The sequence below is a fragment of the Camellia sinensis genome, chromosome 14, assembly GCF_055761805.1.
Source record: "Camellia sinensis isolate YWXY chromosome 14, ASM5576180v1, whole genome shotgun sequence".
NCBI lineage: Eukaryota > Viridiplantae > Streptophyta > Magnoliopsida > Ericales > Theaceae > Camellia > Camellia sinensis.
In genome coordinates, this window is record NC_138974.1 from 122,068,795 (window position 1) to 122,090,770 (window position 21,976).

General features: G+C 45.9%; 1 long non-coding RNA gene across 1 annotated transcript in view; it reads right to left on the bottom strand.

The window, feature by feature from the left end:
- Window positions 1-18,544, bottom strand: part of LOC145808018 (uncharacterized) — a 32,184-nt gene extending 13,640 nt beyond the window's left edge. Inside the window, exon 1 of the long non-coding RNA XR_014351491.1 lies at window positions 18,358-18,544. This is a non-coding gene — a long non-coding RNA (uncharacterized LOC145808018). The remainder of the gene's footprint in view (window positions 1-18,357) is intronic.
- Between the last annotated feature and the right edge of the window lie 3,432 nt (window positions 18,545-21,976).

Here is a 21,976-nt window from a genome sequence, read left to right on the forward strand (position 1 = left end):
AGGCCGGTTGAGCATCGGAGATGCACTTTCTTGCACTTTCTTGAGCTATGAAGACCACAAACTCCTCATATGGCCTAAACAAGACTGTGGGAACCCCACCGGCCGAAAGGGGAGGCCACCGGCTGGCCACCGGCATAAAAATAATTCCATCGGCACACAAAAGTGCCGGCCGGCACAAAACATTGCCGACCGGCAAACAGTTGCTGGTGCGGGGCAGTTTTGACTTTTCACCTTGGGTGTTATAAAATAGGGCTTCATGCCCTATTTCCTCACTTCTCCACCGCCGAAATCTCTTGCCCTCTCTCTCTAGAGTACTTCTCTCTCCTTTTTCGCCTGTTTCTTCGCGTTCTACGCCCGTTTCATCGTCGGATTCGCGATTCTCTTCGCGTTTCGGACATTTTCCACCGATCACATTCTCGTTTCGGTGCCTCGTTTGGCGTTCTCGCCTTTTCGGGGTTTGTTCCCCTTGTTTCCCTCTTCATTCCTGTGCCTTTTCACATTCTGGTCTTCCCGGCCATTTCCGACCCTCTCGGGAGTTGACTTTTCAGTTGACTCTTCGTATTCTGGCTCGGTTTTCCTTTTCCGGGCCATTTTCACATCATTCTCTACATGGCGGACGACATTCCACGTGGCGGGACTCCCCCGGACCACGAGATGGATCCTGGGGTCGAGCTCTTACCACTGAGCGAGCGCCCGTTCGACCCGGCGACCTACCGGCCGGCGATCCATGTTCTGCCCCCAGACGGCCTGCGTCAGTTCCGGAGCTTCGAGAGGCATGTGGCGCCTGAGCTACTGCTGCGTGAGCCTACCTCCCACCTTTCATTCGGCACTTCCGAGGTAACTCTTCATCTTCTGCTTTACTTTTCGCAATGTAGGATACAAAAACTATCGTAGTTAGTTGTACTCTTTAACTACTTGAAAACTGATATGCTGTAGACTGTAGTTGACTGTAAACATACATACAACTGATATCTGTTTGAGACTGACACATGCACACACACTACACTAGCCCTGAACCATTCAAACACACTGCGCTCACTGTATTTCACTGCATACACACTAGCACCCAGTATTTGTCTGAATCTGTTAGATTTGCACACATGCTACATCTGTTCTGAAACACCCAAACACGCTGACACAGCACACGTATTTTACTGTAAGCACACCGGCACCCGGTATTTGCCTGAATCTGACAAACTTGCATACATGCCATATCTGTCCTTTCAAAACTGCATTTTGAATGTTGTCTTGCAATTGTCATTTTCTGTTTGCAGGAGGGTTCCCATACCATTCGCGAGTATGGGAATACTGGTGCACGGGAGTGGTATGATGAGCTCCCTGATGCGGTCCAACGCATCGTGGACCGGGCGGGCTTCGGCACCTTCTGCCGAGGGCTCTCTAGGTTGTCCACATGCAGACCTCTTCTTGCTGCTTTGGCGGAGAGGTGGTGGGACACCACCGATTCTTTCCACTTTTCTGCTGCAGGGGACATGACGATGACCCCTTATGACTTCTCGATGCTCACAGGCATCGGGGTAGGGGGTGATCCGATCCCCTTCGACACCGACATGGATGAGTGGACCGCCGCTCAGGTTTATCTGCTGGGGGAGGCGCCGCCACTAGCTCGTCCAGGTTTTGTGCGGTATTCCTGGTTCGAGGTACAGTTTCGGGTCCAGCCCGCATTGGAGGAGGAGGCGCAGATGACCCCGGAGGACGAGGAGAGGTATGCTCGCAGCTTCCTCATGTTCCTGTTCGGGACTACCATCTTCGCCGACCGGGCGAACACCGTGCCTCTCTGTCTTCTCAGCGCACTGGTGGACGTCCGGGACATCTTGCACTATGACTGGGGTGGCGTTGCTCTGGCCACTCTCTATGGGTACATGAGCTCGGCTTCTCGCGGCAGCGGCCAGCTCCTCGGAGGCTACTGGCGGGCTTGGGAGGTATACTTCTTCTCCGCTTTTCATTTCTGTCCGATATTCTCTGTACTCTGTACACTGCACACACTGTGGTCTGCTTTATACTTGCTGTATACTGTACACACGGCACACGCATACATTCTGCTTTACACTGACTGTACACTGCTCACACTGTACACTGTACACAATACAAAACACGGCTCTGCCATTCCTGCTTTATTCTGCATATTCTGTTTTTTTTTATAGTCACACTGACATCTGTTTTGCAGCTGTGGGTTTACGCCTACTTTCCTAGGCTTGCCCCCGTGCCAGTTTCGGAGACTCCCCTGGCCGTCCCCTTTTCGAGTCGCTTCGACGGGAGATGCACCCGGCGACCACGGGAGACGTTCGGCTTCTTCCGCCGATATTTCGACACCATCACCCCCGCGGAGGTATGCTTTACTTTCAGTTCATTTAAGCTTCGCTTTCCAACTGTATATTTCAATAACAGTAGATAACAAACTGTCTGCCATTTTCAGATCACATGGCGGCCGTGGGCTCCCATGCCGGCGGCGATGCGGGGTCGGTTCCCTGGCGCGGAGGAGACCTCGCGTTTCCGGATTCTGCTTGAGGGCCCGGTCTGTCGGGCTTGGTACCTGGGGGAGCGTTTTCTACGCCAGACCCTAGGGTTACCTGAGCAGATAGTCCCGGTTCCCCCTCCTGCAGACATGAGGGAGACCGAGGGGCTCACTACTGAGCAGCTAGATGATTACTCCATCGGCTAGGAGGAGGCCGGCTTCCGAGGCACCGACGACTATCAGGAGTACGTGCGGACGTACCTGATGCGCCCCCTGAGTGGTCGTCGAGCAGAGGGGGCCAGGGCTGTAGCATCGGCGGCTGGGGCCGGAGCGGGAGCAGGGGCTGGATCTTCGAGGAGGGCCCGGGTCCGTGGTAGGGGTGGAGAGCAGGGATGACGGGGAGCTGGCTGGCCTGCCCTGCCTGCTGTACTGACTTTCCAGGGGCAGGGTGGGTCGACCTATCAGATCCCCTTCGCCCCTCCACCGGCTGGTCATGAGTTCATTGACGTCCCCGACTTACCGCCGGTATGTTCTACTGCATTTTGTACAGTTATTCAATTCAGTTTACTTGATATTCCACAGAATATTGATGCGTCTGATACTTTTGCAGGCTTCTTCGGGGTACACCCGTCAGTCGTTGGCGATGAATGCCTCGATGATGGGGATGCTCCAGCGGACATTTGACCTCCTAGCCGTCTACAGCATACCGGTATGTTCTTCTGACATTGGCCTCAAACCACTTATACACTGCTTCACATAATCTGATGCATGGCGTGACACCTGATCCACTGATCTCACAGTATCTGACACACTGCATACACTGCATTCTGCACCGTACTCTGTACTGATAAACTGCTCGCGGCATTCTCATACTGTACTCATATACTGCATTCTGCACTGATAGACTGCTCACGGCATTCCTACACTGTATTCATACACTGCATTCTGCATTGCTAAACTGCTCACGGCACTCTTACTGTATTCATACACTGCATTCTGCACCTTTAAACTGTTCACAGTATACTGATGCATTTCCCTTTTTGTGTACTTTTTCAGCCTCCTTTCTAGATTCCCATGGCAGGAGGTGCTCCAGCTGGGCCTTTTGTCCCTGCTCGGGGGAGAGATGAGGAGGGCAGGATATTTCCCCGTACCAGGGGAGGGCGTACTCACGTCGGGAGCAGCTCGCGAGCTCCAGTCCCGGACGACGATGACGACGAGGAGTCAGAGGCGGAGGCCGAGTCATCGGAGGAGGAGACCAGAGACGGTTCTAGCTCGGGCTCCGATGACGACGCTGATGATGCTCCTGGACCCTCATCCAGGAAGAGGACTAGGACGGACTGACGGCCCCCCGGAGTCGCTGGACATAGATGCTGATTTTTGCTATCTTTTCTTTCTTGTACTTTTCTTTTTTGTTGGTAGATAGATTACCTTGTACTGCTGCAGGCAGATTTTTGTTTCCAAAACTTGTACATTTGAAAAAGATTATGAAATGAAACGGACTTTTCATCTGAAAAAGTGTTTACATTTACACATTTAATGCATTGCATCGCATCTCATCATGTTACACCTCAATGTAAATGAAATTGATTGGTTGTCTGAAAATTGAACACTTGCACTGTAATAATCAGATAACTTAAACAGCCAACAGCAAAATACACCCAAGCAACCCACTGCCTGATTCTGGACACACAGCCCTTGCTCTACTGGGGATTAATCTGCATACAGCCTATAACACAACATTCGATTCATTCTGCACACGGCAATTCTCAAACAAACAGCCCAATCTGACAGGACGGACCTCAAAGATGGAACCGGTTGGAGTCGAAACGCGTTCAAATGTAGAGAATGGCACAACATTCTGATCACAAGCGATTTTTGAAATCGAATGAGGGTTTTTCAAACCGGGATATCGAGCCTACAACTGAACACAGCGGGGAGGACTCAAACAAAGGAGGTACACGACCTAAACACAACGAGACACGCTCGGGAAAGACTAAAAACAAAAGATGAGACCGCCAAATCAAAAGGACACGACACACAGACGCTTTAGCGAAGATGGGGGACCTCGGACCACGAGGAGCCAGTTCAATCTGGGTATTGTTTCCCACCCTTTCTGATTTGTGATCCTCACATCACTCGACTCTCAAGCTCGGATTTTCTTTCAAAACCCTTTTCCTCACTTTTCTCTCAACTTACACCTCTCTATTCTTCAATCTCTCATTTTCCATCCCTCCCTGGGGTGACTGATGAATAAACAGGAAGTTGCGGGTTCACGCCCGATGCCGTTAGCTCACAGCTATTTCTTCTGGCGGGCAGAGTGCTCTTCTGGCAAGTACGTCGGTGACGGGGGAAAGACAGAACGCCTGGCTCAACTGTGCCCCTAGTTCATCATTTTAACCATTTTTTCGTTTTTGCTTTTTACTAAAACGGTTTTGATCAAAACGAGAGTCGGATTAACGTACTTGTTCGATTTTTGATTTGAAAACCGTGCAAGTCAGGCTGTAAACACTGAAAATTTTCCTTTTTGGGTCCAAGACAATGGTCCAGTTTTGGAAAATGAAATAGTTTTCGAGAAAATAGTCAACCTCAGTAAAAATTTTCAAAAACTATTTTTTTCAAACAGCTGATGCTCGACGAGCATGAAACTTACTCTTCGAGATGCGCAACCTCAGATCGGAGGCAATGAAAAATTGCCCCTGGTTTAAAGGGGGGGTGGGAGGCAACGGAAAGTTGCCCCTAGTTTGAATGGCGGCTCACGGCGGCTCGTGGCAACGGAAAGTTGCCCCTTGTTTGGGATGGTGCCGCAGCAATCCACAGACAATCTTCATTGGCGGTGGTCGAGTTCTTGGACACAGCGATGACGAAGACGGTCACAACACATATATGGACACAATCACCTTAAAGGGTGTTGGCCACTGGACTTTGGGATGAAATCGAAACCATTGCATGGACTGAGACGCTATGAAAGCGTTGGGGGCTGGACTTCATGATGAAGTTGCCTACGTATCCCAAACATGGGAATCAAGCCTTACGTAGTTCCGGTTAAGGTACACTCAGGTATTTTAACCTTCACTTTGTTTGGCTCTTACTTTTGCCAAGGCGCCCAATGCGGGTTTTCGACCTTGCAAGCTTCTTTTCATTTTCTATTTCTTTTTCATTTCTTTTTCATTTCTTTTTTGCATTTTTTTTGTCTTTTCTTTGCTTCTTTTTTTTTTGCTTTTTTCTGCTTCTTTTTTTTGCTCTTGCTCTAACTTTTGCCTGGGTCGCCCTTCCGGGTTTTCGGCCCAGCGAGCCTCTCAAAGGGTAAAAGTGTAGCAAGTCCATGCCAAATGGTTTTTGAAATTGAAGCCTTTCTGTGTCTAGAAGAACGGCTGTTGCACTGATTTGCGGAGAATCCATCCCGGTTGCTCCACGAGCTTCTTCCGGTGAGATCTACTCCTTCTGATTCGGCTTTGGTGCCTCTTGCTCGAGGGCTGCTTCAAAACTGGCCATACAGACCTTTCATGGCGCTTGTCCGTTGAACTTTCTGAACGTTCTGAATGGGTTCAAAGTCGGAAAACAAATAAGTTGAATCTTGAGGCTGAGAGCGATCCTAGGCTGCGCAATCTCAAGAGCGATTCCACACAGGTCTTCGCAGGGCTGCGTAAAACATTTGTTTTTGAAAGTTTTTAAGAAAGCGACAAATCGCTTGCGCCGAAGACAGTGTGGAACCAATCTGGATCAGGCCAGGATCCTTCCCAGTACTCACGCTGACAAGCATGATTTCATTCATAAAAAGGCTTAGCACGCCTCTCTTTCTCTCGAAATGATCAAAATTTCGCAAAAGCCGAGGAATTCCTTCCTCTTCGTTTTCATCACCGCAGTGTTGAAAAAGGTTGTTTTTATGGAAAACTTAGGTTATTGCAATGAGTTTGGGCACACAGGAGAGCAAGCAGGATGTACTGTCAGCCCAATCAAATTCTCTGGCACTTATGCTGAAAGCAAGCATGAAGTTTGAGATAGCAACAGCTGTTTCAATCGGCTCTGTTGGTGCAACTGGCCCCTTGGCAGAAACAGACTCAAAACAAAAACAGATAATAATTACAAAATAAAATGGTGTTCGGGACAACAACCCCAGAATCACCTGGTATTATATACAATGGGGACTGACTCGATACAACCAGATAGACCCTTTAAGCAAAAAAAAGACTGACTCAAGACAAAGAGACATACTCAAAACAAAAGACTGACTCGATATCCAAGCCAGGATTTACAAAACTCGGTTTCACCGATGCTCAAAAATGCGTGCCAGACGCTTCATCCAAAATACACCAAATGTTGCCCTCAGGCGGTTCGTTTTACATACTCGCAGTATCTGAGCGCTCGAAATCCAACAACTGAGTGGTGACGGGCTTGCCTGAGGTGGGTGGTAGGATAACCTTGTTATCAATCAAATCCTGCACTTCATGACGAAGGCGGGAACATCCATCGGTACTGTGACCTGACTGTTGATGGTACGCGCAGTACGAGGTAGCATCATGAGTGGTGGGGAGATTCTTCGGGAGTGGCCGGGGCTCCAAAGGCTTAAGATGCCCGTTCTCCGCCAATATCAACAATGCCCTAGACAAAGGCATGTGGAGGTCGTGAAAGACCCTGCGCCCTCGGGGCGGGTACTTTGCAGTTTGAGGATTCTTGCCAGATGCGCTGGCGAAAGGATCAGCTGGCGCTGCCTTGGCTTTTTGAACCTTCCCCGGTGCAGGGTTGGGAACTACTGGAATTGTTTGGGCATGACGGGGCCCATCCCGATTTTCTGCCTGGCTTGAACTGCCTTTGATTGGAGCGGGTAAAGCATCATCTACAGCTTTGGTCACTATCGCAGATGTTTGTTGCTTGTTCATCCCCCTGACTTTCAGAGCCTCGACTGCCCACAGTAGTTGTTCAATAGGGTCGGCGTCTACCTTTGCCTTGTCTTTTCCTCTGGCCTCAGCCTGATCAAGGGTCGGGGTTGATGTTGGCATGTCGCGGCTGTAGCTGGAAGCCACCTCTGGCTGGCTGAGCTCTATTACAATCCGCCCCAGCAGCAGGGGCTCCTGTGGTACGAAATTCCCGGCATACGATGCCGCTGGCGGTGGAGCCGACATTCCATAGGCGAGGTCCGCCATAGACCTTTGGAGGTCCCCTATCATCCCCATCAATTCGAAGGTGGTGGGCTCACGAGCCTGGTATAACTGGGGAGCCCAAACCGGGTGCACAACGGGCGACCTGGGCGGATATGACATACTGATGCTGGCCTCACTCTGTGGAGCGGTCCCCTGCTCCGATGCAGCTGCCATAACCACAATTTCTTCTGAACTTTGTGCCGCCATAAACCCTGCCTCAGCAAGGGGAGACACTGGCTATTCTGTATCAACTCTGCAACTCTCTGAACTGAAAGAAAAACAGACAGCTTTTCAGTCCAAACTGATCAAACACGGGCGTAGCCAGACGACTGTACTCTACTACTGATTACTGTTCCCCAGATTTCTGTTCCCAAAATATTGAATTTGATACCCGCGGATAACTGATTCTCGATAACTGATTCTCAACAATACTGATTCTGGTGCCCTCGGGCCCGATACTCAAACTCGCAAACTGGTATATGCGTTCCTGTAGAGATACACTCTAAAAGCACATAGCAAGCAAAGAGAACAAAACACCCCTATGTTGGGGTAAGGTTTCCCTGTCCTATTTTGTCAGGAACTAGGGTTTCACTACGCACACAGCGGTTTTCAAACAACTTAGTATCGGGTAAGCAACCTGTCCTAACTCGGAATGGTCACTATGGATCCGAATATGCACTAGGTCGAATGGTCAAAAAGGGTGCCCCGGTAAAACTGGGGTTTGTGTTCCCATACTGTCAGAGCCCATTACCGGTCAGCCTTATGGTCATGCCTTGACAAGACAAGCCTCCGGCAAACCGTTCAGGAATGGCAGATGGCAAACACGGTGTCCTAGGCGCACCAATGCACATGCAATGCAAAGAAACACATAAATGAAATCAAAACAGGATATCACGAGTTCGAGTCAAGCTCTCTAAAATCCCCAGCAGAGTCGCTAGAAACTGTAGACGTCCCCCGAACGCCCCGGGAGGGTGAGTCCCGTTCTGTTCATTTGGGGTTACTACAGTTCGGACTCGACTTGTGTCACGGTTCTTAATCTGAACCAAAGAGTCCAAATCTGGCAAATCGTTTTGAGAAACTGATTTTTGAAAAAGTAGTGCCAAACATGGACTGCTTTGCCAGATACAGAGTCGCCACCTAAATATTTTATTTTGGGAGAATTTAGGAAACCCTGACTCGGTGCCGAAGGCCACATGTCCGTCATCACCGGAGTTGTCTCGGCTCGGGAGCTTGGGTACGATCAGGGAAGGTCAGCTATGAGCACCCCCTTTCGCCCGGTCCGAAGACCGGCCTCTACTAACCGTGATATCCGTTTTTGAAATCTTTATGTGTTCTTATTCCATTTATTAGCCTAGAATTACTATGTTATACGCGCAGCAAACAAGTATAGACTAGATTGCCTAATTTGGAAATAAACATTGCATATCCGTTCGGTTTGAAAATGCTTTGGAATTTGCTACTCGCAAGTAGGCTAAAATACGGATTTCAACGAGTTTTTCCAACTCAAACAATCCAGCCTCCACCCACAGCCATTCAAAATAGTTTAACACATAAGCATCTAGCCACATGTTAAGCATGCTGTCATGGCAATATTCACACTCATGCGATATGCTAAAGCGGAAATACTTACATAGTACTCCATGCCAAAACAAAGAACTTGTTAGCAAACATGCATGATCCAAGTCCATGTTAAGTGCCTAATGCATCGCATACAAAATGTTGCTAGAATAGGCTCGGCTATCCTAAACATGTCATGTGAAAATGCACAATTATCACGTATTCAGTTTGGGAATTGAAGTACTGATGCAGTTAGCGTGATGTACCGAGCCTAATGCATGTAATACGAATGCATGGATGCACGCATGCATAGCATAAGGTATGCTAAATTAAACGTGCCCTAATACTAACCATTAAAGCAGGTAAGTAAAAGGGAAGAAAGAAGTGGGGATTGGGAGACATACACACCCACCCACACACACTTATTACAGATTTGCCCTCGCTCGGAGGGACCGAATAAATATTACAAATTAATTAACTACGCAAGCTAATTAATACTACAAATTAACTAATTTAATTAACAAATTAAATAAATTAATTAAAACAGGAAAACGCCTCGGGAAGCGCGCCACCATGCATGGGCTGCCTCTGTTTTCCTTCCTTTCCTCCTCTGGAGGCTGTCAAAGCCTCAGGACTGATCCCTTGGACAGAGAGGATCACCACCGGCTGATTGAGATTTCCACCGGCAGTGTGGTATGGCCATCGGCACAAAATTGAATCTGTCGGCAGAGAAATTGTTGCCGGTCGGCACATTACACTGCCGGTCGGCAGAGTATTCCTGCAGAACCTGCAACTCACAGCAACAGAGGGCAAGGCAAAGCATGGCAGCACAATTCAAAGCATGTATGCACCAACCATGTCTCTTATCATTGTAATGACTCAAAGGGACATGTGCCTCGGTTCTCGGACCACCAATCACGCATTTCCATGCATGATGGCCCAAAGAACCAAGTATGCAACTTTGATTTCAAATGTATGCAAGCCAATCAAACAAAACTCCCAATCCCTATCACCCAAGTCAAGGGACAAGGAATGCATGCAAGATGCAATGCAACCTAGGCATACAAGCTATGGATGCAACATGGCATAGCAATGAACTTACGCAAGCATGCAAGCATACGTATGACAATGCAAACTAATGCTAAGATGGTCTTATACATGAATTAGGCAGCTCTAATAAGGCCTAAAACAGTAGCCAAAGTGCTAAAGAGTGAGGACTAAATGGCATGCACACACATATGCACAAATGGACCAACACTTAGGCACAAATTAGACAACCTTCAAGCACACTTGAAAGGGACGAACATGATCAATTAGCATGCAACATAAGCTCTGAAAATCATGCTAAAACAACCTCAAGAATCACTTAAATGGCATTCAAATGACTCAAAACAAAAGCATGAATAAGTACCCAAACATGGAGCATTGCTACACAAGCTTATGAGGCATTAAAGAGGCATGCAAGGCAACCAAACAAGCATGGAAATGGGACTGAAATGGCATGTAGAATGATCCCAAATCACCAAAACAATGCAAAGATGGCATGCTACACATGCACATACTCAAGGCCAACAAGCCCAAATACAAAGGAGCTATATAATGCATGCTAAAATCGACCCAAACACTTATGGACAGACCTAGAACATGGCAAGATAAGCACATAATCTTCACAAGACTAAGCCTAAAACATGCTCCAACAAAGGCTAACAACCTAAGGCACATTAAGGCATAAACAAGGCATTACATGGCAACTATGCTAAGCATGCATGGAGTTCCAAAACCAACTTGAAATCATGTTATATTATGGATATATAAGCATGAAAAACAAACCAAACATGCTCAACACACACTCAAGCATAGGCTTCCTTAAGAGGCCAAAATATGTCCTTTTCAAGGACAACAAGGAGAGGGGGTGGCCCTCTCCTTCTTGGGACTTCAAAGCATCATCTTCACCACTGAAATCCCTCAAGATTTCAGTGGTGAAGAGACCTCAACACCAAAATCCCGGAGCTAACACAAAATGGCTCAAAATGAGGCCTTTTGAGGCCTAAGGGTGGTCAACAACCCTCAAACAACAAAACACTCTTAATAAACAATAAAGAGGGCCTAAAAATAGAACTTTTTTATGTTATACAATAATCACAAAAACAGCTCTAAGATAGGTATAAAATCAATGCAAAAATGGGGGAAAATGGGACTAGATTCTCACCCTTGATGACCTCTTCACAAATGGTGCTCCAATGGCCTCCTTGAACTTGAATCCAACACCAAAACTTCCAAACAAACTCTTTAGAACCTCAACTCCAAGAGGAAGGTGAAACACTAGGTGTTTGTGTGCAATAGTAAGACACAAAGCACCTAGTGAACAAATGAGAGGGAAAGAGAGATAGAAAATATATGTAACTCAAACCCTAAAACCAGAGCTTCTCTCTGTCTTTTTTTCTCTCTAAAATGTCTAATCTCTCTCCTTTTTTTGCTTTTTGAGAGCCTCTATCCCTATATCTCTTGTAAAGCTTACAAGACAAGCTTTGCAAGAGGGAGATCCCTCCATACACGTGTATGGAGGGGAGCAAAAGCAAGACAGCTGTCTAAAAATATCTACAAAAGCAGATGAACAGCAATCGGCCGGCCAAAAATGCCATCTTGGCCAAAAAGAGTGCCGACCGGCACAAAAAAGTGCTGACCGGCAACAAAATGTGCCGGCCGGCAAACTACATTGCCGGTGACAGTAGACACCAGCCGGTGGCATCTAGCCACTGTCGGTGGTTGGTAGGGATGGTCTACAAACCCTACCCTGCCTCTCAAAGGCAAGATGCAAGTGTTTGGTGCAAAACCAGACACTAAACGGTCAAGTTCGGAGATTCTGAGACAAGGCGCGCGAGCCGAGGCCTCCGAAAACTCCAAACGAGCACAAACATAGATAATCACCGTGTGTTCAAACAGTGACGTCCAAGTCTTGAGGACAGTCAAAAATGGGGTGTCTACAGAGGCGAGGTCAAGGCCGCCTTGATTCTCTTGAAGGCCTTTTCGTGCTCCTGGTTCCACTCGAACTTGGCATCTCCTTTTAACAATGAGCCGAAAGGGGCAGAGATCTCTGCAAGTGCTGGGATAAACCTCCGAATATAAGACACCTTCCTGAGGAACTTCTTTAACTCCTTCTGAGAATGCGGGGAAGGCATTGCTCTGATAGATTTGACCTTGTCTTCATCTGCCTCGATACCTTGTCTGTGTACAAGAAACCTGAGGAACTTCCCAGCCGTCACCTCGAAAGCACATTTAAGAGGATTCATCCTCATTTTGAATTTTTGGCATCTCTTGAATACTTTCTCAAGGTCTCGGAGATGGTCCTCTTCTTTCTTGAATTTCACCACTAGATCATTAACATAATCTTCCACCTCATGATGGATCATGTCATGAAAAATTGCAGTCATAGCCCTTTGGTAAGTTGCTCCGGCATTCTTGAGTCCGAAAGGCATGACTGTATAGAAGAAGTTTCCGAGAGGTGTTCTAAAAGCAGTCTTTTCTGCGTCCTCTTCAGCCATCTTAATCTGATTGTATCCACTGAATCCATCCATGAATGAGAACATCTGGTGTCCCGAGGTGGCATCCACGAGAGTGTCGATGTGAGGAAGAGGGAATTCATCCTTCGGGCAAGATTTGTTCAAATCTCGAAAGTCTACACATACTCTGATTTGACTATTCTTCTTCTTTACTGGCACTATGTTTGCCAACCACGTGGGGTACTGTATTGGCCGGATGAAACCAGCCTGTTGAAGTTTTTCAATCTCCTCCTTTATCTTCTCTTCGAGATCTGGATAATATTTTCGAGCAACTTGCTTAATTGGCTTGGAGTTTCGGAACACATCAAGATGATGGGAGACTAGGTCAGGATCTAGTCTGGGCATTTCTTTATATGACCATGCAAACACATCTGAGTACCGACTTATCAATTTTAACAACTGTTCTGCTTCTCTAGGCTAAGGCTCGAACTTATGAATATCGGCCTTGGAGCATCTTGTCCATCACTCAGATCTATTTCAATAAGTTGTTCGGGCTGAGGCTGAGGCCCATATTGCATGCATTCTGGAGCCACTTCAGGCTTTATCACTATGTCATTGTCAGGAGGCTCTTCTTTTGACTCGGAGTCGGTGACTGAAGAAATCGACTCCCCGCACCTTCATAAATAGTACACCATCTTGCCCCCTTCTCGGACTTTCATCACCTTCCGAGGAATAGGCAGACTTTCTGGTCTAGAGATCGCCCGTTTACTTGATTCTGCCCTTGGCTCCTTGTCATCTTTGATATCTTCCCAACGAGGAATTTTGACCCCCCGAGGCTTAGAGGTGGTGGGAACTTCTTCGACAGCCAGTTCGATGAAGTAGATGGCATCAGAATAATGAGCTTCATGGGTCTCGAAAGGCCTTTCTGTAGCCTGAATTGTCACCGTCTTCTTTTCCCATTTAGCCTTAACACACTGATGATAACTTGATGGTATAGCCCCATATCTATGTATCCAGGTCCTCCCCAGAATGATGTGATAATTTTCCTCGGAATCGATAATATGGAACTTGGTGGTCGAGCGAATTTCTCCGACGGCTAAATCAACTGTCACACATCCGATAGTAACTCTCCTTTCTCCACCGAAGCCAGTGATGACTATCAGCTGCTTCACAATGCGCTCTTCAGGAATTTCGGCCTTTTCTAGGGTAGCACGAGTCATAATGTTGATAGAGGCTCCACTGTCCAGAAAGGCCCTTTTAAACTCAACCCCGTTAATAAAAGTAGTCACATAAAGCGGGTGGTTGTGAGAAAAGGGATACTTCCGATCAGTCTCGGAGAAAGTAATGGCACTAGATTGTTCTTTTGCCTTCCTCGGAATAGATCCCTCGGCCGACATGCATTCCTCATGGTATGCCTCACCTATATTGATGATAGACTTGGTGATTTCTATTCTTGCCTCCCTGGAAAGTCCAAGCTGGTCGAAGAATTGCTTGAACTTTACACAGTCTTGCAAGGTTTTGGCATAGTGATCCGGATCTTTTTCCACTCTTGGAGGCTCGTAGTTAACCATCTCCTCGGTCTCTTCAAAATAAGATGCCACATAAACATGGTGTCCTCCTCTTCCATAGTACTTTTCTCCTCCTTCTGGATTAAAGGGATCTTCGCCATGAGTCATAAATGTTCTGCCCTCTGGATCGAGAACACTTCCATAGTAAACTTGCTCACCCTCTGGCTCGAGGATGTCGTCCAGATAATAATCATCGTCATCGAGATTGGCGATAGCCTCGATCATTGGGCCTTCATAAGCTATCATAGCAACATTCTTGCCCTTGTCTCGGTGTTGAGGATATGGTTGTTCTCGAATGTCTTGAGTCCCTTGCTTTTTGAACCTCAATTCGTCTTCCTCGACTTTATCTCTGAAGATTTTCCTGAGAGTCTAACACTTCTCTGTCGGATGTTTCAATGTACGATGGTAGACACAAAATTCAGGGCTCTCGCAGTCCTTTTTGGATGGCATTTCTTCGACATAAGGCAATTTTAGCTCTCCGTCGGCCACCCATTCCTTAACTAGAGCTTTCACTTCCTCGATTCCACATGGATAAGAAACATTCCCCTTTTCACCATTATATTGCTTTCTCTTCTGGCCTCTATGACCTCCTCCTTGTGACTTTCGGGTATATGGGGCAAAGGCAGTAGCAACAATAGGTCCACGAGACGATTTGAAGCTAGTCTTGTAACTGGCCTTAAATCCGGACTCTTGAGCCTGAGGAATGCTAATGTTCCGAGCTGCTTCTATTAATGCCGAGAAGGTGGGTAGCTTGTGATTAACTAGAAACATTTTGTACCTGCTCAATGCCCCTTCTAGACAGATTTGAACCAGATAACTCTCCTCCACTATTTCATGGCAATCCACGGCCTTGTCCTGAAACCTTTTGACGTAGTCAACTTCACTTTCCTGCTGCTTTTCTTTACACAACGTAAGTGTGGTCACCTTCTCCGCCACTTGAAAGAACTTAGAGTGGAATTTGTTAACCATTTCCTCCTAACTTCGGATAGAGTTTGGGGCCAAATTAACATACCAACTATATGCTCAGTCGGTAAGGGACTTAGAGAATTCTCTCAGTCGGAGGACGTGGTTTGAACCATGAATACCCAAAGTCTCGATGAATCGCACAACTTGTTCTCGAGCATTTCCTTGTTTGCCATCGAACTTGATGAACTTCGGCACTGTATACCCCTTAGGGTATGGACAGCTCAGCATCTCAATGGGGTAAGGCGGCTTGACATCCGGATCAGGCAAAGAGGGTAAAGTCCTCTTGCTTCGTTCGAGATCGAACATGGCCTGCACGCCGGCGGGAGTGAGAAACTGTTGAGGGAGAGAGTTTGACGGTGGTATTCCCGGAACTTGGCTTATGGACCCGAAGACTTAGCTAGGGACGACTTGGCCATTCTGGTGCTGCGGATTCATCATTGGTGAGGACATTTGACGATACTGACCATTAGCGCCTATAGACAAGCCAGTTGGTGATGGGATATTGAATTGAGGCCCGTAGAGTCCACATCACGGTGCCGCTATACCGGGTTGTGCTTGCAAATTTGTTGTTGGCACCAAAGGAGGCCCGGCTGGTACTTGAGTAACATTTACTGGTGGCGTAACAAGATTTGGTATGGGCAGAGCTCCCTTTTGCGCCATCATGCTCCTCATGTTTTCCTGGACACCAACAGTCGCCAGAGCGCCATTCATTACACCAGAAACTCCCCTAGTCACCATTGGATCTTGGCTTGGCACGCCATGGAGCCCGGGCATGGGCAAACTGCTGCCGCCTACTGCGGTTTGAGCATGTGTTACTGTGGCCGTGTTGCCATGAGCCATAGGTTGATTGGGGCCTACTTCTCCTTGGATTTGATTTTGCGCTCCGGCGGAAATAACTCCACCACCAGTTTGATTTCCGTTTGGCGCCGGTGCAAGATTAGAACTCATCACCAACATGGTGTGAGTGAGATTCTGAAGAGTGGTAAGAATCTCCTGCTGAGTGTTTTGAAGTCCTTGAATGGCTTCAAGCAAAAGTGGTTGATCTGGAGCCATGGTCCTGTCATCACCACCATTAGAGGATCCTTGTTGGTGAACTTCATCTTCTCCCGCCATCCTTGTTGGAGTTGTGTGGATTCCAGATCTCGTTGAGACCATTAACCAATTCGCCTCCCCAGCAGAGTCGCCAAAATGTAGGAGAGGGTTCAAGAAAGTAGTTAGAAAATTCGAAGATCCTTGAAGAACAACTTTGAATTCTCTAGAAGATGATGAGAGGCTTATATTCTTCAGTAGTCTCAACTCAAGAACACAAGAGTAAAGGAGATGATGGAGATAAGAGATTGGGTGAAGAAGAAGGCAAAATGGCTAGAGAGAGAATAATGGCAAGGCTCTCCCATGGATCTCCCACTTTCACTCTCAAGGTTGATAATGGAGAAGGGAAATTAGTTCTTTCCCAAGAGTTAAAAATCTCCAAAATCCATCCCTTGTAAAGCTATGGGTGGGTGCTATTTATAGGCATCTCATGATGTAGGATGGAGCCCATGTGCAAGGCACATGGGGAATATTCTCTCTAACCACCTTGTCCGAGGAGGTGACCTCTCCGAGGATGAGGAAAACCCCGAAGAAGAGATCAACCTCTCGGCGAACCCTTCTTCTTAGCCACACGTAATCAATGATCCCCAATCATCCCAAAGGGTCAGGGGTAGTCCCAGAGGACATCATGCCGCTAAATATTGCCGAGTCTCATGGACCCCCCGGAGTCGTGCCACCTCGACCCGGGTATAGGCTAGTTTAACCGAAGAGTGAATTTATCTCCTCTCACCGTCCTCGGGATCAAGTCCTTTGTTCGAACTCCATTACGCCCATGGTTCTGGTGCGTAGATCCCGGAAAGCTCCGAACCTGCAAGTGTTCTGGGACTCATTAACGGAGCAACTTCTAGATTGCGTTTGAATCCGTTCGAAGCCAGGTGCTTCGGATCTCTAAGTTCGTGGATCCGAACCCTTTCGAGTCCGAACTTGAGTAAGTCTCTAAGTTCGTGGATCCGAACTCTTTCGAAGCTTAGAGTGATTCAGCCCGTTTGATGGCGATAAATCCGAGCCCACCAATCTTGGACTTGCGATAAATTCGGGCCCACTAATCTTGTGCTATTGGGCCTAATTAATTTAGTAGACTGAAATTAGCTCCTCTTACAAATTAGAAGTAAAAATGAATGAGAAAAATGACATTTGGAAGGAATATCAGCAAATATTATAGAAAGACATCAATGCAATATGACAATAATAAATAAAATTTAATAATAATAAAAAAAACTATTAGTTAAGAATGACAATAACCTTATGATTGGAAATTGGAACAATTACCTCCTAAAAAGCACTGCATGCCACATTTTAAAATTCCTAATTTAAATGAGGCTACAAAAAGCTCATCAAATTTTTGGCTGGTCTTACTAAACCAAAACCATTAGACCTGATAAATGAGTTCACTAAGAACGTTAAGTTTACCATTAATTAGTAAACTTGTTTCAACAAATGAAAAGGACAAGTCTTCTGAAAGCAGAAAGAATTAAGTACTTGTTCGAATGTAGTAGTTGTAATCAGAGAAAGAATAACAACTAATATTAATAGAGTCTTGTTGCTGCTCATCATGTCTTAAAAATCGTCGAGAGCACCAAAGCATCTTCAATTTATCGCCTCACTAAAATGATAGATACCCACAATGATTGCTCTCGAGGACTGCTTTCTCATTAAAGATTCACCATATCTACTATATTATATTCATCCCATGAAATGCAAATCACATCATAGCCAAAAAGGAAAAAAGAATCATGTGAAAACACATTAAAGACTTAGATGTAGATGGAACTGCATCTACTAGTATAAAAACAATTGCAACCCGACGAGATGCCAACATAAAAAACAGGAAAAAGACAAAAGAATAGATATGTCGACTAAGGATGTCCTGATATGCCCATATTTTATGACACTTAATGAAGCTGAGATAGTCTGAATTTAATTGGTAAAAATATAAAGAACGTGGATAACATTTGCAGAAGAAGATTTTTTTTTTTTCTTTTTTGTGAAATAGAGCTTCAATTCCAAAGGCAATTACTTCTTCATAAAGGTACAATTAAAGTCAACAACAAATCACAAACACTTACTTTTCTGGAAGTTGAAAAGAAGGGTAAAGCTCATGTAGTATTTTTACAACTTCAGAGAAGTGTGCCATTCTCTCCACCAAACAATATCTTCTGTTGGCTGAAGGAATTTCATATGCTTGAATGTGTGCATTTGCAACATCTTTAACATTAATTCATCCATAGGAAGCATTTGGATATGTTTATGAACCTGTAAAACAGAAAGGCAAAGTGAATGGGAAAAAACATTTCAAAGAACTTCGGATGGTAAACATTTCAAACATTTTAAAAATACTTACCATTTATTAATTCCAAGATAGCAGCAGCACTTGAATTAAGCGTTGGTTGTAACAGAGGACCAACAACCACTGATGGGTTTATTACAACCATGTCAATACCTTTCTCTTTTGCAAACTTCCAGGCAACATCCTCTGCTAGAGTCTTGGAAAGGTGATACCAAAGCTGGTAGCAAATAAAAAAAAAGCCATGGGGGAGCAACTCAAATTATGAACAGCCATTCATGCTAGCTACAACTTTAATATGGTGAAAATGCTGGCTAGGTTTAGTACAAGCTACAACTCTAATTAACAAGACTGCAAAAACTGACATGTTTAATGAGTAAAAGTTATATAGAAACAAACGTTAGAAGATTTCTTCAATTTCATTGGTGTAGGTCACATGGTCAAGCAAGATACAATTAATTAAATAAAAGGACTATTTAAATTCTTGACAGAAGTGATCTTAGTGTTAAAATTTCCAAGTGCAAGTACGAGCAATGGACCATACAATCAAAAGATAACCCGAGGTTTGAGCATTCTGTATAATGTCTTAAGTTTTCAATCCCCCATCATTAAGTCCACCCATCTGTGAGAAGCCAGTTTGGGCTGTACAGACCATTTACAAAGCTTATAAATCCAAATGACTATTTAAGAGTTTTCCAGTTGTAGGTCATATGAGGCGGTAATCTCTAATTAGCCAAACACATATTAAAATGCTCGAAATTGAGAGATTAATGCTTTCATATTGGCCCTACATAATAGAAGATCACTGTAGACACCCCATTTTTGACCGACCTTGAGACTCAGACGTCACCAGTTGAGCACTTGGTGATATTGCATAATGTGCTTGTTCAGAAGTTTCAGAGTCACGGCCGTGAGCCCTGCCTCCGGGCTTCCGAACCCTTTTCTGTGCCTTGTCTCGGTTTGCGAACCAGACTCGGTTTTCTCTGTTTCTTTTCCTAAGGGGAGGGAGAGGTCCTGTAGACCATCTCTCAATGTCCGTAGGCTACATTTGGTGGCCGTAGGCCATTTTTCCCATTTCGGAGCCCGGTTTCCGGTTTTCGGAGCCGTCAGGCCGTGTGCCTCGGTTCGGGACCGCTTAACCATCTCCTATTGCTCTGATTTTTGGCATACATCTTATTTCATCCATTTTGAGGGACACTGGGGGCTGAGAAACCCACTTCGAGGTCGAATACCATTTTCGGTGCTTAACGGCCCATTTCCGGGACCCCGAACTGCGTGTTTTGGCTCCGGAACATTCGTTTTGCAACGGTTTTCGCTCATTTTTGGCAGGTACCTCTGTTTTATCACAGGAAAGGTCACTGAAGGGTGGGAGGCCAGCAATTGTTGCAGCAACCAGTTATCTCTCCTCCGGAGCCTCCCGGCGCCCGTTTTTCGCACTTCCGGGCTAATGTTGAATACCTTAGAGCTAGTGTTGCCAACTTTCACCCACATATCTGTGATCTACACATCTGAGAGGCCACTAAAAGTTGGTGGCCGGCCATTAAGGTCACCTGACCCTTTTGACCCCTTTCTTCCGGGCTAATGTTGAACCCCTTGGACCTTTTTTCTTGAACTTTCAACCACATATCTGTGATGTACACACCTGAGAGGCCCCTAAACGTTCATGGCCGGCCAGTAAGTCAACTTGACCCTTTTGACCCCCTCTTTCCGAGCCATTGTTGAACCCCTTCGGCCCACTTTCTTGGAATTTCAATTACATGGTTGTGTTGTACACACATAGGGCTACCTCCCCAATATCTGGCCGGCCAGAAAAGCTCCTTGACCCTTTTGACCCCTAGCCGGCCGGCTAGGGGGTGTGGCCGGCCGGCCACCTCCTGTAAAAGTATGAGGCCGGCCGTATTCTCCTCACTGTACCCTTTCCAGCTGTTGGGCAATATCCCCCAGATATTTTCTGTATCCGGGAGATATTTTGTGGGGGAGTTTTCCTCTCCATTTCCCCCACCTTTTACACCCCCTTTTGGCCCTTTTAACCAGCTGATGGCCTCCTCTACAAAGGTTAGAAAAATTCTTCTTCAAAGCTCCATAGCCAACTCCATCTTCTTCTTCTTCAATTCTTCAAAAACCCTAAGTCCATTAACCTTCATTCCTTCTACACCACCAAGCTCTACCACCACCATCTCATTTCCAGCAGCAAGGAGGGATTCTTGAAGGCTAAAGAAGCTGCAAATCAACCCAAGAAGCAACAAAAGCTTGGATCTTCAAGGGTAAGTTTCACTTTGATCCTTTTGACCCTTTTCCTTGATCTATTTCTAAGCCTCATTTCTTTTTGGTTTCAAGCTTCGGCCCTAACTGAAAAGGGCCATATTTTGAGCTCATCTTCACTTCTCATTAAGGGCTCAACCCTGTTTGAGCCCTCCATAATACACTTGCTTCATTGATCATCTTGTATGTCATAGTTTTGCATGCTATTTTTGACCCATGAGCAATTTATTTTCGAGCATGTTGTAAACTGATATGAGGCATATTTTGAGCCCCTCTTCAACATTGGAGAAGGGCTCAACATTTTTTGGTGTCTCCATGTGGCACTTGTGGTTCAATCCCTTATTTGACCCCATTTTTGTATAAATTGATAGCCCTCTTTGCTTCTGTTTTTGGACCTTGGTCCGAACTGAAAGTGGCCTTATTTTGGCCCATACTTCATGTTTCATTCACACTCTTTTTCTGTTTGGTGATTATTTTGTACACTTCATGTTTTAGCACCTTTTGAGCCTCATTTTGCATCATATTTTTAGCATGTTTGTATACTGATTTTGAGGCTGCCATATACTGTAAATGTTCATATTTTTGGTCCATCTTCAGTGTTGTAGAAGGAAGTTTTTCAGTTTGGGTTTTGCTTATATCACTTGCTTCATTACCCCTCTTTTGGCCCCTATTCTTGCATGCTATCTTTCCCCTACCTATGCTTGCTGTTTGGCCATGTTTATAACTGTGAAAGTGCATCTTTTGGGACTGTCTAGCTTCTGTCTTCGCATTGCATATCCATATTGTGCATGCTTGATATAGCCATAGGCCATTTCGGGTGCCTAATGTTGCATTTCGGGACATTTCCTTGCATTTCATGTCATTTCGCTTCATTTCGGGGCTGTTTTCCCCCATATTTTAGTGCTGAAATTCCATTAGTGTGCTTGCATATCATTTTTGCCACATTTCATTGCATTTCATCACCGCCTCGGTTTGCGTGCCCGTGTGCACGCATTTCGAGGCACCTCATTTTCTGCCACCGGCATCCTATGTGAGTGTGGCTGAGGCTCACTCATGTTGGTATAAGCCCACTTGTCATTTCCATGCCATTTCATTGCATTTCATCACCGCCTCGGTTTGCGTGCCCGTGTGCACGCATT